The 16,373-nt window shown below is 35.4% G+C and overlaps 1 protein-coding gene across 8 annotated transcripts in view; it reads left to right on the plus strand.

Annotated features, from left to right (window-relative positions):
- Positions 1-16,373, plus strand: part of LOC145683247 (carboxypeptidase inhibitor SmCI-like) — a 94,715-nt gene that overhangs the window by 14,851 nt on the left and 63,491 nt on the right. The window lies entirely within an intron of this gene.

A 16,373-nucleotide genomic window follows, 5' to 3' on the forward strand; every position in this document is an offset into this window, starting at 1 on the left:
AACACTGTGTACTCTAACAACATTCTCACCATTTCATTCATTACTCATGATCACCGTCTCCTTTAGCCTAACCGGCATAACCGTGGGACATAAAGATTTCATTTTTCCTAAGAACATTCTAGTGTACTATAAACTAGGATCACATACGTAACTGTTAAATTTAAAGTACGTATATAAGCATAATATTGTAGAATGCTGTAAAAAGAATAGACCACACAAGCAATGGTTTAAAATACTGTCACGACTGAAAACCAGCAGGACAGAAGGAAGTGAGTTTCCAAATAGAGATCGTTCCAGGCAGAACGAGATGTGTGCTAATACTAAAGAATATCAACGGAAGTAGAAATAAGCTTGTATCTGTAGTTTGTCGAGGTAGCTAATGGGCGAAAAATAGCCCTGCCGAGAGACACAATTTTACTTCGCATCTGTAATCAATCATACATACATGTGGACTCTAATACAAGGCTTTTGGTTTCGGAAAAACCTGATTATCATTTGCGGTTGAACTAGATGTACGATTGCTAATAGTAACACACCCAAAAGTATTTTCGATTTAGGCTCTGGAGTGTAGATAAACATTTTATTAAGTGCGCTTCGGGAGAGAAACAGAAATATGTTTCACTATCTATATGCGGTCCACAAAACAGATAGCAATAATCAATGTTTTTCGAAAAGAGAAACAAAAATATATATTTACGCAATTTGTAAATATTGTTGGTCGAATGACGTTACAAGCTGAAAACTATGTTGACCATTTCTAAAATGACAACTCAAGAGAAGCAGATGCAGTGATTTTGTTACTAAATATATTACTCTTGTCTGTAATTTTGGTAGCAACTTGCAAAATACCATTTTTATATAATCGATTTTGGTTCATGAACCAGAATATACAGTATTATTTTCAGGAAAGCAATATCTGTTCCTTGACAGAAACAGAATCAATTTCTGTTCTAGATAGTTACTATCTGGAAGCGGACGCTTTGGACATCTCTCATCTAACGATAGGTTACGTTTGTGAAAACAAAAAAATGTGTGGAGTCTGAGAAACAAAGAATTCTCCAAACGTACGTTCCGTTGCTCAAAACACAAGGAGGATATTTCCTTATAAGAAGTGATGGAGATGTGTAAAATTGTGGTAGTGGGAGGGGAAGTGTCATTAATATATGGTGGGTGAGGAAGGGTTTCATATCGTAAGTGATGAAGAGAATATACTGTCCTTTAAGCTACATGTGGACATTAACTGTAGTGTAAAATGGAAATACAAGATATGTAAATATTTCTGGTTGATTGCGGACCAATCTTGATTGCTTTGATTGATGTTCAAGTTAATAAAACATAGGATGGTAGAAATTTACTGTTTAATTGCTCTTCTCTCCAAAAAGTGTACATTATTGACTAGGAAAAGGCAAAAGAAACACCGTGGGTCCATTAGACCCAGTTTTTATTCAAAGGTATAAAATTGTGTCTGTAATTCCAGGGTTAAATGATTTAGTGCAAGACTTAAATCTGTCCAAGCAAGCAGCGGAATTCTTAGGCTCAAGGCTTAGTGAAAAGAATTTATTGGCTTTAGGGACATCATGTTCATAATTTAGACATCGCGAGAAAGAATTTGTACAATACCTTTTTGCTAACGGAAACAGTCTTCTTTTTGCAACGACGTCAGAAATCTCATGATAAAACCCACAGGGAATGAATATAATGCAGAGGAATGGAGGCTTTTAATTTATTCCAACAAGAGAAGGTTGAAGGGTGTGCTCCGCAACAACAACCAACAACCCTCTGTACCCATTGCTCATTCTGTACATTTAATGGAGACGTACGAAAATATAAAAATGATTTTGAAAAAATCAAATACGAGGATCATCAGTGGTTATTGTGCGTCGATCTAGGAATGATATATATATATATATATATATTTTGCATTCGCTCAGTCGCGTTACTCTTAGTCGGTTACCTAGAGCATTCGAAAACCGACGAGTTATCATCATTGCGAATGATTTTTATAGTAGTTTTGTTTTTTTCTTTATTTCCATAAGTGAAAAAAGAAAAAAATAGGAAAATTTGGGAGGGAAAGGATAGGGAAGGAAAAGAGACCAAAAAAAGGGAAAATTTACAAAAACGAAAAACAAACAAAAAACAAACAAAAAAACTAAGAATTTAACAAATAAGTTTGAATCTAGATTGCTTGTTTTTTGTGTATTTCTGTGTGTGTGTTTGGTATCTATGTTCTATGCGTATTTATGTTTTTACCTATTGGCTGCTTCTTGTTTTTACCTTAGGCTTCTTGTTTCTTGCAGGTTTTCCCTGTATGATTAGGTTTTTTCACCCATATGTTTTATATATATATATATATATATATATATATATATATATATATATATATATATATATATATATATATATATATACATATATATATATACATATATACATATATATATATATACATACACACATACACACATATATACATACATATATATACATATATTTCTTTGGTATTCACCTATTTCTTTCACTGCACTAATGGTTTTCACCTGTGTTTCCACACTAACACTTGTGCACCAAAACTAATATTCTTAACACTACACTACACTGTATGCTTTTGCTGTCACTAACACTAATAATCACTGACACTTATTTTTCACCTATATGACTTTCTATTTATATATACTCGTATATATATATATTTAACTTCACCTTGCACCACACGAATTTCTGGCTTAACTTAAGCTTTTAGTTTTTCAGCCTGTATGTTTTTCCATTTATTGTCTACTTTCTCTCTTCCACATACTAAAAATTTATCTTTTCATTTAACTCTAATACTGTATTCATTATTTATTTATTTCTTTTAACCGCTCATTTTGCGTTCCTTGGTATCTTGGCTGGTTCTTATAGACTGAGTCCGGGGTCCACTCGGAGCACTTAGTGTGGACCCCGGTCCGTTGTATCCCAGTGCTATCCTCACCAACTTCACCTGGCGCCCGAAACGGTAAATGCGGTGTTTTCCATTTTGTCCTTTCTTGCCATTACCCTATTCCCTCCCGTGAACCCACCACCACTCTCCACTTCACGCACTCTTCTTCACACACTCTTGCACCGGAATTCCTCTTCCAGTCCCTTGGCTGGAGGTGCATACATTCATTCAATTTGTTCCCGGTGGGAGACACGGATTTCCTGTGTTTCCTCTCCTGGAGTCTTTTCTCCGGTCCAGGAACAAGTCTCACATTCGTTCATTTTCTTTCACTCATCACTTTAATTCTCTCCATTGTTTAAATTTCTTCTGTACATATTTCTTCTTATATCTGAGTATTCATTAGTTATTTTTTTCAATTTCTCACAATCTTCCTTACTAGTTAATATTTCTTGTAAAGTCTTGTTTCGAATATCCCTTCTTAGTATCACGTCCTCTTCCATTGTTGGGCACCACATAATGTGGTGTTCTGGTGTGCCAATCTCTCCACATTCACAGCTTGGTGTTCGTTTGGATTTTATTTTATACAAGTAATCTTCATACGGTCCATGTCCTGTTAGGAAATGAATTATTCCGTAAGTGGGATTTAAATGTTTTATTTGTAGTCTATCTTTTATGTTTGGAAATATCTGATGTACTCTGTGAGCTCCTTCATACCGTTGCCAATCTTCATTCTAAATTGCTATCATATGATCTTCAATTTCTTTTTCGGTATTTAGTTCTTTATCAAATGTATTCCTGATTTTGTCTAGATTTCCTTTTCTTAACCAATAGTTCGCTGCCCTCTGCAGAGCTACAATATTCATGGGTTTTACTCCTAATATTATACTTAATGAGCTATGTGATGTTGATGAAAAAGCTCCACTTAATCTTATGAGTATGTTTCTTTGTGGTCTATTTAATCTATTCTTATATGTTTTATTTTCTAATGTTCTCCCAATCCAAACATTTGATGCATATGTTATTGCAGCTGCTAAAATGGTTTCTTGGTACAAATTTATTATTTTCAATGGTAGTTTGTATTTGTTTCTAGCTATCGTAATTAATTTATTTGCTATGCTGTTCCCTCTAGTTGTTATATATTTAAAATGTGCATCAAAATTTAGATTTTCATCTAATATTATTCCCAGATATCTTATCTTTTGTTCTCTTTTTATGTTTATATTATTTAGCTTTATTATTGGGTTTCGTTGTAACTTTGTTCCAAAAATTAGGTATTTAGTTTTGCTCGTTGATAGTTTTAGTTTACTATCTTTGCTCCACTTGTCTAATTGTTCTATTATTTTTGCAGTTTTAATTTCTAATTCTCTTCTGCTATTTCCACTTGCTGTTATTGCAATATCGTCGGCAAATGCAACAACTATGTCCACTTCCTGCATCTTGTTTAATACTTCCAAGCATGGTTGTAGCTCAATGTCCCATAAAGTTGGTCCCAGGATAGAACCTTGTGGGTCTCAATTTCTATGTCTCCTTCTTCGTTCGGTATTATGATTTTCCTGTTTAATAAGTAATTTCTTATTAAGTTTATTATGTATTTAGGCAAATTTAATTTTCTGATATTTTCTAGAAGAGAGGGAAACCAAAGATTGTCAAAAGCTCCTTCAATATCTATAAAGAGTGCTAAGACATATTTTCGTTCGTACCTTTTTTCCTTTATATTATCTACTAATCTATTTATGGCGTCTTCTGTTGATTTTTCAGTTCTAAAACCATATTGTAATTGATCATCCTTAACGTCTCTATATTTTTGTAACCTGTTTAGGATTATTCTTTCAAAAATTTTGGAAATGTTTTTAAGCAAGCAAATGGGTCTATAAGATCCAACTTCTGAGGCGTCCTTTTCTGCTCCTTTAGATAGGATACTTAACTTTGAAACTTTCCAGGAATCTGGGAAAAGTTGCTTCTTAAGTAACCAGTTAAATAGTCTAGCTAGATATGGTGTCCAAATATCTTTTGCCTTTTTGTATATTTCATTCTTTAGTCCATCTATTCCTGGTGCTTTTTTGTTTTTAAGTTTCTTCATTATCTTTTCCATCTCCTCATTTGTTACCAGATCTTCTTCGGGTACAGTATCAATAGTTTCCTCCATCATTTTGTTTCTTAACTCGATGTTACTTTCCATATCTGTCTCCTTTATATCCTTTGGGAAGAACTTATTTGCTAATGCCGTTAATGTTTCCTCTCTGTTCGTAGTTAGCATTCCATCAGGTTTTTTAACTGTGCTCAATATTAGAGGGTTGACTTTTTGTGTAATTAGTTTGTAGGGTGTTCCCCATGGATCTGATTCTATATTCTTTTTTAGGAATAAATCCCAACTTTTCTTTTTTGCCTCTAATAGTTCTTCTTTGTATTCCCTTTTAGCAATTCTGTATTTTTCCAATCTCCTTTCCTTCAGAATGGGATGAAGTGTTGATTGGTAGCTTTTTCTTGCTGATGTTGCTATTCGTTTCAACCTCTGGAGTTTGGGGTTCCAAAAGTCTTCGTATTTCTTAATTTCCTTATTTGTTGGGGTAGCATCTTTTAGTGCTTCTTTGGTTACTGACACTATTTCCTGTATTATTTGTGTAATATTACTATCTTCTGCTATTTGTGGTAACTTTAAATTATCTTTAAACTTATTCCAGTTTGTTTTCTTTATATTATATGTCTCTGCTACTTTGGTTGTTTGGTTTGCCTGAATCTCTATGGTTATAATTTCGTGATCACTTAGCGTGTTACTGTCTCCCAGCTGCCAATTTTTTACTCTGTTTGCTAACTCAGTGGTTGCACATGATACATCTATGTGTGATTTTCCTCTGTTTCCTATAAAGGTTGGTCTATTTCCCACGTTCAAGATTTGCAGTCCATTTTGAATAATTAAATCTTCTACTAAGTCACCATTGTCATCGTTTTCTTGTGCTCCCCACATTGTCGACTTTGCATTTGTGTCTGCCAACAGCAGAATACTATTATTACCTCTTTGTCCTATTATGTCTTGTATTTTGTTTACAAAATCTTGAGTTGGTAGGCGGTATTGAAAGTACGCATTAATTATCCAAAATTTAATTTTTTTCCATTTAATTTCCACTGTTGTTATCCAATTATCTGCATACTGAGTTAGCTTCAGTATTTCAATTTCCTTATTCATGATTACAGTCACAGCTTTTGACTCTTCTCCTCCATAGATGATCCTACTTGCCACAGGAAAGGTTGTTAATTTGCTATTTAGAAGATATGGCTCCTGTATTGCCACAATATCTATTCTTTTTATTTCCGCTAATCTCCTTAATTCCATTGTTGCCACCTTGCTTCCCTGTGCGTTATTTTGCATTATTTTTAATGTGGGATAGTTTTCATCCATATCTCGTAAAAACGTAAGCATCCGCACCTGATTTCGTAGGATCATAATATACTCTACCGTGTGCTCTAACTAGTTGTTTATAAACATTTTCTAAGAACCAGTATATTCCTCGTCTTTCAAAAACTTGATCCACCAGATCTAGAAGTTCAAATCCATTTGCTGGTAAATTATAGATTCTTAGCTCAATTCTATCTGTCTCTTCCAGAGTTGGATAAGTTATTGATCTACCATTTACATGCAAATCTCTTACTATTTGCCTCAGTGCTGTAGCCAATATTTGTTTTTCTTCTAGTTTTGCTAGCCTATATGTCTGATTTATTTCTTCATATAGCTCTTGATTTGTTCCCTGCATTTTACTTTTATTTTCGTCTTCTAGCTTTTCTACAGTGTCTTCGCTTCCACACGTTGTACTAGATATTGTGTTCTCTTGTATTTGCTCCTTTCTTTCTTCCTGTACTGGGAAGAGATATTTTTCTTCTCCATTTACAAAGGAAGTATAAATATTTGGTACCTCTTCCATGCACTTATAATCTTCTTCTTTAAAAGTCTTTTTACTGTTCCTTTTCCTGTTTTCTAGCAGTGTTGCTAGTTCACCCTTTTTTGTAATACTATCATTAATTTTTCTCCTATTTGGTTCAATTTGGATTTTGGAGTCTTCTATATTTTTCCTTGTTTCTCTGTTTATAAATCTGTGCATTTCAGTTTGTGTTATCGAGTTTATTTTGATGTTTTTCTCTATTTCTATATTTATAATTTCCGTTTGCGTCGCTTTATCGGATTTAAGTATTTGTTGTTTGTGTTTTCTTTCAATAAATTGTTCTAATCTTAATTTGTCCCTTCTTCTTTTACTTGGACTCTTTTTCTTTTCCTTGTTTGTAGTTTTTTCACTCTCCATAGTTGATTTTTGAGATTATTCTCTCTCGTGCTACCTTGTATGAAACACATTCTTCGGTCTGAGGGCTCTCACAATTTTTGTGACGTAATTTGCAAGGTACGCAGATTTTTTTCCCTTTCTCATCACACTCTTCACTTTTGTGTCTTAGATCGCCGCAGTATCGACATCTTGATTTCTCTTTATTATCACAATACTTTGTTACATGTCCGAATTCTTGGCAGATGAAGCATTGTGGTACTACCAGGAAGTCTTTGATGCGATGTGCTTCATAATCAATGTACACTTTTTCTTTCTCTACTAAGATTTTTCTTATTTTTGGTTCTACTTCTATGACGAGATGGCATCTTTTTTGTTGTTTTTTGCCAGCTCTAAACCTGGCTTTTATCTTTTTTGCCTCTTCCATGTCTTCTTGCTCGAAATTTTGCTCAATAAGAGCTTGTATAAGCTCCTCATCTTTTAAGTCAGAAAGTATACCATAAATTATCATCATTGGATTTCGTTTTTTGGTTTCTTCGCATTGAAAGTTTCTTTTAATTTCATCTTTAGCCATAATCTTTTTGATGTCGTCTTTTGTTGCTGTTTCTATTACTACTCTGTCCCTGGTTGTCCTTAGTCCTGTAATCTTTAGTTTTTCTTTTCGTGGGTCAATTGTACCTGCTAATCTCTCAACTGTCTGTCTGGTTGTTTCTCCTTGGTTTGGTTTTATTATCAGTGCTGGTTTGGTTTTGGCTGTTACTTCTTGGATTGTTAGTTCCCTCTCTGTGGGCCTTCTTCTTTTGACTATCTCTGTCCAAGACGGCTTTTCATCCGTTTCCATTTTTTCAACGGTGATTTTTTCAATTTTCTCCCCTAATTTATTTATGTAATCCTTCATCATAGCATCTTGTTGGAACAGCTCCTGTTTTAGGTCTTGTATTTTCATTCTAAAACGGTGGCCGTCACTTTCTCTTGCTATTTCCGCTTTTCCGAATAACTGTTGTGTTTCAATTAATTCTTCTTTTGTTTTATTTTGTACCTTTTCTAGTTGTCTCATTTCGTCTTCTAGTTTCCTTATTTTTTTGGCTTTTTCTTGTACTTCTTGTTTCAGTTCTTTTTTGTCTTCATCTAGCTTTCTTATTTCCTCCTCCATATGTCTTATTTGATGGTCTCTCGCCTGTTTTATATCATTGTTTTCTTCCTTAAGGTGATTTATTTCTTTTTCCATTCTATTTATGTCTTGTTTTTGTTTTTCAATGATTCTCAATTCCTCTTCTTTATTACCTTTTTTCCCTTTCATCATATCCATTTCCAGCTGTAATTTTTCTTGTAGTAGATCTTGATTTGATGCATTTAGTCTTTCATTTTCTTTTTCTAGTTGTTCTAATTTACCTTCTAGTACCGACCTATCTTTAACCCAAATCACTACTCTCTTTTTTAGTTTGTTAAGATTATTCCTACCGATCTTTTTCCAATCTAGTAGTTCTTCTAGGAATACCATTTCTTTCTCGTATAGTGTTATAGTTTCCATTTCCGTAGTTTCTCCTTCAGTTGTTCTTTTTGATGGTTTGTCCTGTGGAGAGGTATCTTCCCTTTCTCTTTTCCGAGCTTCGCTCTCTTCCGGTTTCTGGACCCTTACTACTGGGTTTGTAGGTGATTGGTCCCTAGTTGGTGTACCTCTTGCACTACTTGGCGGCGACCTCGGAAACATTTTGTTCCCCTTATATTAACCTTTTTTGATGTTAAATTAGCCAGTTTTTACAATACCCCAGAAACTCGATGGGCAAAAGTTTTTTATTTACCGACCAATTTTTGTGAAACTTTGTATGTTAGTTGTAGACACCCTAAACTATCAGGGGGGATTGCGAGGGGTAAGTTCAAGGGGGTAAGGGGAAAATAACTAAAAAAAACAGAAATGAAATAATATAAAATGTCTCGGGGGAGGGGGGGTCACCGATATTCTCCCAAAAATGAAGTCAAAGGTCAAACCAAGTTGGCCCAGACGACAACCTTGGTAGAATTTCCTGAATTCGGATGGGGGGGCACTTTGGGAGGAGAGTGAAGGGGGTTGAGGACCCACCTCCAAAAAAAATCAATCCCCTGGTCCTTTAATTTTGGGCGCTACGAGGTCCTGAAATTGGCACTTTGGTCCATTTTACACACTATGGACAATTTTTTTTAAAGTTGTATTTAGTAAGTTTATGTTGCTTTCAATAAAAGTTGAAAGCAATGTTCTTGCATGCAGTAAGATGTTGAAAGTACTTACATTGACCTTGCCGTGTAAAGCAGATACTTTTCCCTCAAGCCGGATGCACACGTTGCACTAATTACTTTTTAGAAATTTTTTCCTTCCATTTTCAGGTTTCTATGTATTTATATGGGGTTATTTTAGCCAGTTTTTTGCCTATAAATTTTGAACCGTTGGCCCGTTTTTGTTGGCGTTTTCTTTGCCGTGTTCGCTGTAACGCACCGCGTCGAACGATACCACTCGCGACCCGACGCGCGCAGTTTTCCCACTTTTTCCGCACTTAGCTGCAGAGCACCAGAACACACGTCTTACCGATAGATATTCTCGCGTAAGTACCCCCTAGGAATGATATGTATGCTTCTTGGACAGCAGTAAGGGTACATCGGAATACGGACAAAATCTCGCGGCCGAAACATCGCCGCCCAAAATCTCGCCGGCCAAAACCTCGCCGCCCAAAATCTCGCCGGCCAAAACCTCGCCACCCAAAATGTCGCGTGGCCAAAACCTTGCCACCCAAAACCTCGCGGGACAAAATCTCGCAGGGCCAAAACCTCGCGTGACCAAAACCTCGCCTCCAAAAACCTTGCCGCCCAAAACCTCGCGGGACAAAATCTCGCCGGGCCAAAATCTCGCCTGCAGCTTAATAAAAATTCAGTGTAGTATAACAATATCTGCTGCTTTTCTTATAAGTAAAAAGAAAAAAGGAAGGAAGAGCTTGCTGTGGTGAGAGTAGGGTCGACGAATTCTACTTCGCCCAGGCGCCGAAATCTCTAGCTACTGCTATATATATATATACCCCTCCCTTTTGTTGTGCCGATAAAGTGAAATTATAAAAGACATCCTAGGCTCGAACCTCATCTATTTTGAAAATTTAATTGAGATCGGTAGGATGGCTCAAGAGGTATAATGTAACAAACATAGTCATTTAATTTTTATATATATAGATTTCCAAAGCGTGCATTAGAATTTTTATTGTCATTATTTTAATGTAATTATGTGTTATTACTAAATATATACATATAGTAATATATAGAACATTCTACATTGAAGAAATTGTCGTGAAGAGGTTTTATCCTGACGACATTTCTTCCCAGGCGACACTACGTCTCGCTTAATTTAGACCAGGCGAGATTCTGTGTCGCGAGATCATTACAACGAGGTTTTGGTCAGGCGAGATTTTGGGTATGGCGATATTTTGGGGCGCGAGGTTTTGGAAGACCAGGTTTTGGCAAGGTGAGGTTTTGGCCCGGCGAGAGTTTGGCCCGCGAGGTTTTGGATGGCGAGGTTTTGGCCCCGCGAGGTTGTCCCCGCGAGGTTCTGGCCGCAAGGTTTTGTACCCAAACCGGGTACACCAAATATACATGCCACATTTGCGAATGGGATAGGGGGAACGCAATAAACGCGGGGCTCAAAGTGATCGGACTGTCAGGGAAAGCTGCAATATAGGAAGTAAAAATGTGAAAACGTCTGCGTTGTAGATCTTTCAAAAGTCATATTACCACATTTGCATATTAAACTAGGTCTAATAAAACAATTTGTCAAAGCTCTGAATAAAGATGGGCAGTGCTTCCAGTATTTAGTGAAAAAATGTTCAGAACTCTCAAGTGCTATATTAAAAGAAAGAATTTTCATTGAGCCTCAGATCAGAAAGTTGTTTAAGAACTCAGACTTTGAACACTGTACGATAAGTATTGAAAGGGAAGCATGGAGTGCATTCATAGACGTGTCTCACAATTCTTCGGGAACAACAAACACGAAAATTATAACCACATTGTGTCTTATATGCTCCAGAAATTTAAAGTATTAGGATGCAAAATGAGTCTTAAGATTAATTTTCTGTATTCACATTTAGACTGCTTTCTTTCTAAATTGAGTGATTCAAGTGAAGAACATGGTGAAAGATTTCACCAGGACATCAAAGCAATTGAATGCTGTTATCAGGGACGTTGGAGTACAGCAATGCTTGCTGGTTATTGTTGGACGTTGGTACATGAAGATTCACGAACTACTCACAAAAAAAGTCTAGTTTTAGGAGTTTCCAAGTGAAAAGGCAGAGACAAAAATGAGGTGTTTATATGGATGTTAATAACTTAGAATATGGATGTTCAGATTAGTTATAAAAAAAATAATATTCCTTTGTTACAAATATATGTAACATTTGAACCGAATATCCACTACAATTCAAGATGGCCCAGATGAGCCACGTTATTGCCATTTATATAGCTATTGCTTCAACACTAGTCATTCGAATTGAATGATTAGTACCGCATTCTCTTACCAATAAAACAGTCTTTCAATTGTATAATTGCGTATATCCGCATGACTTATGAGAAAAGAGAAATTTGGGGGAAATCGAGAAATTTCTCAGAAAAAATAAATCTTTTGAAGTTCGGGAACCCCTAAAGCGACCCCAGTTAAGAGTACGCAACCACATTGTACCCTGAAAAATGCATTTATTTATTGTTAATATTTTTTGCCAAATATGAGTTTGATATCTTAAATATAGTGACGTGGGAAAAATATTTCCCAATTTTATTTGAAATTAGAAAATATATATCTCAATAGGGAACATTACGAATAAAAATTCTTTGAGCGAATACAATACATTTAAATTTTATGATTCTTATGCAGTTCTCTTCAGAATGATGCAATCTTTTAAATGCACTATTGTTTATGTCAAGATAAAGTACGAGAAAGGGAAAGTTTTGGGAAAAGTGCGAAATTTCTCTAAATAATTACTTTTAAAACACGTTTGAGTCTTCTTAGAATCGTCTTTGAGACTTCTTTACGTGAAAGTACGCAACTATAACATACCACAAAAATACGCCGGAGTATTATTCATGCTTCCATCAAATGCCATTCCGATATCATATTTAGTGACGTCGTGAAAAAAATATCTCACTAACCTGTTTGTCAGTTGACTTCACTAACCTGAAGTAGGGAAAATTACAATATAACATTTTTGGATAGAGTTCTGACCACTCAAATTTTGTGGTTAGTACGTTATTTTCTTTAGAATGATGGAATGGTTCAAATGAAAATTCTCTATGAACGCATGACGTACGAAAAAGTCTAAGTTTATGGCTCCAAATTTAATGACAGGTAAATTTTATGGATTTATTCAGGACATTCAAGAATTTCACTGAATTCTTCTGTATCTTATCTACTAACTGTCCGATTTAGATGTTAGAGCAGCTGCAGGTGAAAGTACACAACCCTAACATACCACAGAAACGTGAAGGAGTATTGTTAATGCTTTGTCCAAACACCATTCCAATATCTTATTTAGTGATGTCGTCAAACACATTGAAAACTGTTGTTAAGAGAGAACTTTTCTGACCTTACACATTCAACGCTATACCTTACGGGTTCTGCACATTTTTCAAAACCAGAATTTTTCACTTTACTCATAAATTTCACTGATAAGTAACTAATACTCATTTTTATAAACAACAGTGGTTTTAATTATTTTTATAAGATATACTACATCAATGTGATAAATATTTACAAACAACTTAACTATTAACTGCTTCTGTAGAGCTCTCATGGTTGTTGTTCACTTTCTTTCAACCTTGCATTTATTGTTGCACTGTCTGCCACCAATGTATTTTGTGCAAAGAAGCGGGCATAAAACTTTGGGTTTTGAACAAGAGCATCGTGCAACACATCCAGAGCAACCGCATTTAACGAATTCTCTGCAGACTTCCATAATAGGGGGAAGAGAATACCAGACTGGTATCCACCCCGTCAACAACAGTCAATCCCCATCTTTCTGGCTTTTGGAATATTGACTTTCTCTGAGCATGCACAACCCCGAAATTCACATGCCATTCTCACAACGTTATGGGTTGATTGCTTTGTGCTCTAAGCACATAGTAAGCATATATGGAAATATGATGCGAAGCTCTGTATTTTTCGTTGAGTTGAGTTGATTTTCAGTTTAACGTCCCTTTCAGCAGCAAGGCTATATGAAACATGGACCTACGGATTAACGTGAATCCGAAGCACACGAGCTCCTGCCGGGAATCGAATCCGGCTGTATTTCTTCTTTCCTAACTTGTTTCTCAACTAACATCGATCGTTTTCGATTATTTTTACAAACTAACCCACTATCTATTTACCATATGTAGAAAGTGCACCCCTTCCCATAAAGGAGAATATTAAAAAATGCTTGTAGACGCACTGTTCATTTTCAATAAAGAGTTAATATATATTCTATCAGGCCTTGTTTCCATTCTGTACTAATACATAATAACACACTCAGCAAGGCTATGTGATAATATGTAAAAACACTAATGTTTTTTTTTTTTACATATTATCACATAACCTTGCTTAGTGTGTTATTGTGTATTAGAGTTAATATACTGAATTTCAGCTCCGTAAGTTTAACGGCTTGTGAGATACTCATTTTTCGCAAATGTTTAGATCCCCATTATTTCCTGGGATATTATTATAATGAACGCAATATGATAATATCACAGTTTGGATTAAGGCCTAACTATATACCAAAGGACATTTTATTTGACTGCAATTCTGCCATGATGATTAGGCACACATAGTTATATTCAATTATTTATATAATAATTTATATATTACAGTGATTCAAAAATGTATTTTTTCCAGTAGTTAGCTTCTCTAAAACTCACAGGCTATGTGTTTCGAAAGCCAAGTAGTAGCATACGTCCTATTGCTATTATTTCAATTACAAATATCAATATCCAAAAATGCTTCAAGTTCTTTTTTCACTTAGAGATGCTTATCTGAGGTAAGTAAACATAAACAAATGAAAAAGGGAAATGGAGGACTTGAAAGTAAAACGCAGACTAATTAACCAATGTTCAGAAGCATATTTTAAAAACACGCTCGACTCTAGTCATAGGAGTTAGATACGCGGTTCTAGTAAGTTGGTGTTATCTGTTTCTCGTAGAATGTAGAATGTAGAATGTAGAATAAATATAGCAAAAATCAATTGTCTGATACTGGCGGTCTTCGTGCCTGAGTATGCTAGCGCAATTGACTAGTAATTAATAATTTCTTTTGGTGTGGGTTCGAACCAGAGCCAAGGAATGTTTTTTTTATTTTTATATTCTATTTTTAAAATTTTCAAAGCACTTTTTTAATTAAAATAAGATGAAAAGAATACCCCAAAAATGATTAAGTTACGTATACAGTTTTCCTATACGAATCTACAGTATAAGTAGTAGTAGTAGTAGTAGTAGGAGGAGGAGGAGGAGAAGCGGGTTAGAAGACTTGCAAGGCTCGTTTTGTTCCACATTGACTGCCCCTCAACTGCCTCTTCAATTTTCTTCTTCTTCAACTCCAACAAAGTGTCAATTTTATTTTGTTACCACTATAATACACAATACATACACCAGAAGGTTTGGACAATCGCAAGCTGCAACTAATCAGAAACGTGCTTGTAGTTCCTATAGCTAGGGTCAAGGGTGAAAAAATATGATGTTCAGAAGATGCTGTCTACAATGCAGTGAGCAGAGTGGGTTGGTGGGTCAGAGTAGGTCATAGTGGGTGGTGGGTCGCAGTGAGTCACGGTGGGTGATAGGTCGCAGTGGATCACATGCTGTTGACCCACGACCCATTGACCTAGTCAGAAAACTCCATCCATTCGAACCAATGACCCACTCCAACTCTGGATTTGACAACACAGAAGATGGAAGATCAAAAGTTGCATGTTCACCATATTTTATTGTTTTACTTCAGGCAAGGGAAGAACGCGCGAATAGTGTTTGTGATTTTTACTGTCCTCAATCTTTCTGTGTTTCTGTCCCTATTCTTAAAGAGTTAGTGGAAAAACTGTAAAAGTGAGTAAAACGCGTAAAATAGGAAACAAGGTACTGAGGAAGGTTCGTTAAATTAGTTAACTTAAAAAAATAATCCAGTGCCCTGAAACACCAGATTCCAATCAATATGAGTATATGTCCAATGCCGTGCCGTGAAAAATCAGGGCCCGAGGCGAGAGCATACGCAGCGCCTCCCTACATATGAGTTGCCAATTTAAAGTTGAAATCTCTGGACTATTCTTTCTGCATAATACTTTACTATTTTATCATTACCGAAATCAGAAAGTTTCAGCATTATTACACTGGAATCGTAAAAGTGTGTAATTACTGAATTCAGTGCACATCCAGTTCTTTCCTTCTTCCAGATCAGTGATGTCTTAGAGTAGTGGCTTAAGCGTTAGTTTCATAGTATTGGGGACGCAGATTTGATTCCGGCTGTGGCAATTGCAGAAATGTTTATAATTTGCAATGTTGATACTCCTGATGTATACTAACATGAAAAATATTCAATTTCTCTGGGTGTAAGAGTTGAGATGACTTCCTTCACAAGTGAAATGCCAACAACACAAAATTACGTCATCCGTATCAACCTTCATTCGTAACTCCCTGGCAAGTAACGTGTTTGGATAAGAATTGATGAATACATAAAGGCTAAAAAGGTCTTTACCGCTGTAGTATGGGCCATAAATGAGTTCCAAGGAATTGTTCGTAGCTGTGCACAAATTGCAAAGAGTGATCGAACTTCCAACGCTAGTCACGGGAATGATCCTATTTAAGATGTCACCTCAACTTTCTACCTAGAAGAAGGGCGAAACAAAATGCATTATTGCTTTCAGCGAACAAATATTTATACTCCATTTCTTGTTGTCATAAAATGATAATTCTATCTGTAAATCTATAAACGTAATAATATTATTGCTTTTATGTGTAAAACTAAGAAACATCAGACATATTGTATATCTTTTCTGTTCCCATGAATACCTTCGACTATGTTACTTTTTCTTTCCTTCTGAGGTAATAATAATAATAATAATAATAATAATAATAATAATAATAATAATAATAATAATAATAATAATAATAATAATAATAAAGGAATAACATAATTACAATACCCTTTACATAAACATTATCTTCCCATT

The sequence above is a fragment of the Thermobia domestica genome, chromosome 4 (genome assembly GCF_964235325.1).
Source record: "Thermobia domestica chromosome 4, izTheDome1.hap1.1, whole genome shotgun sequence".
NCBI classification, from domain to species: domain Eukaryota; kingdom Metazoa; phylum Arthropoda; class Insecta; order Zygentoma; family Lepismatidae; genus Thermobia; species Thermobia domestica.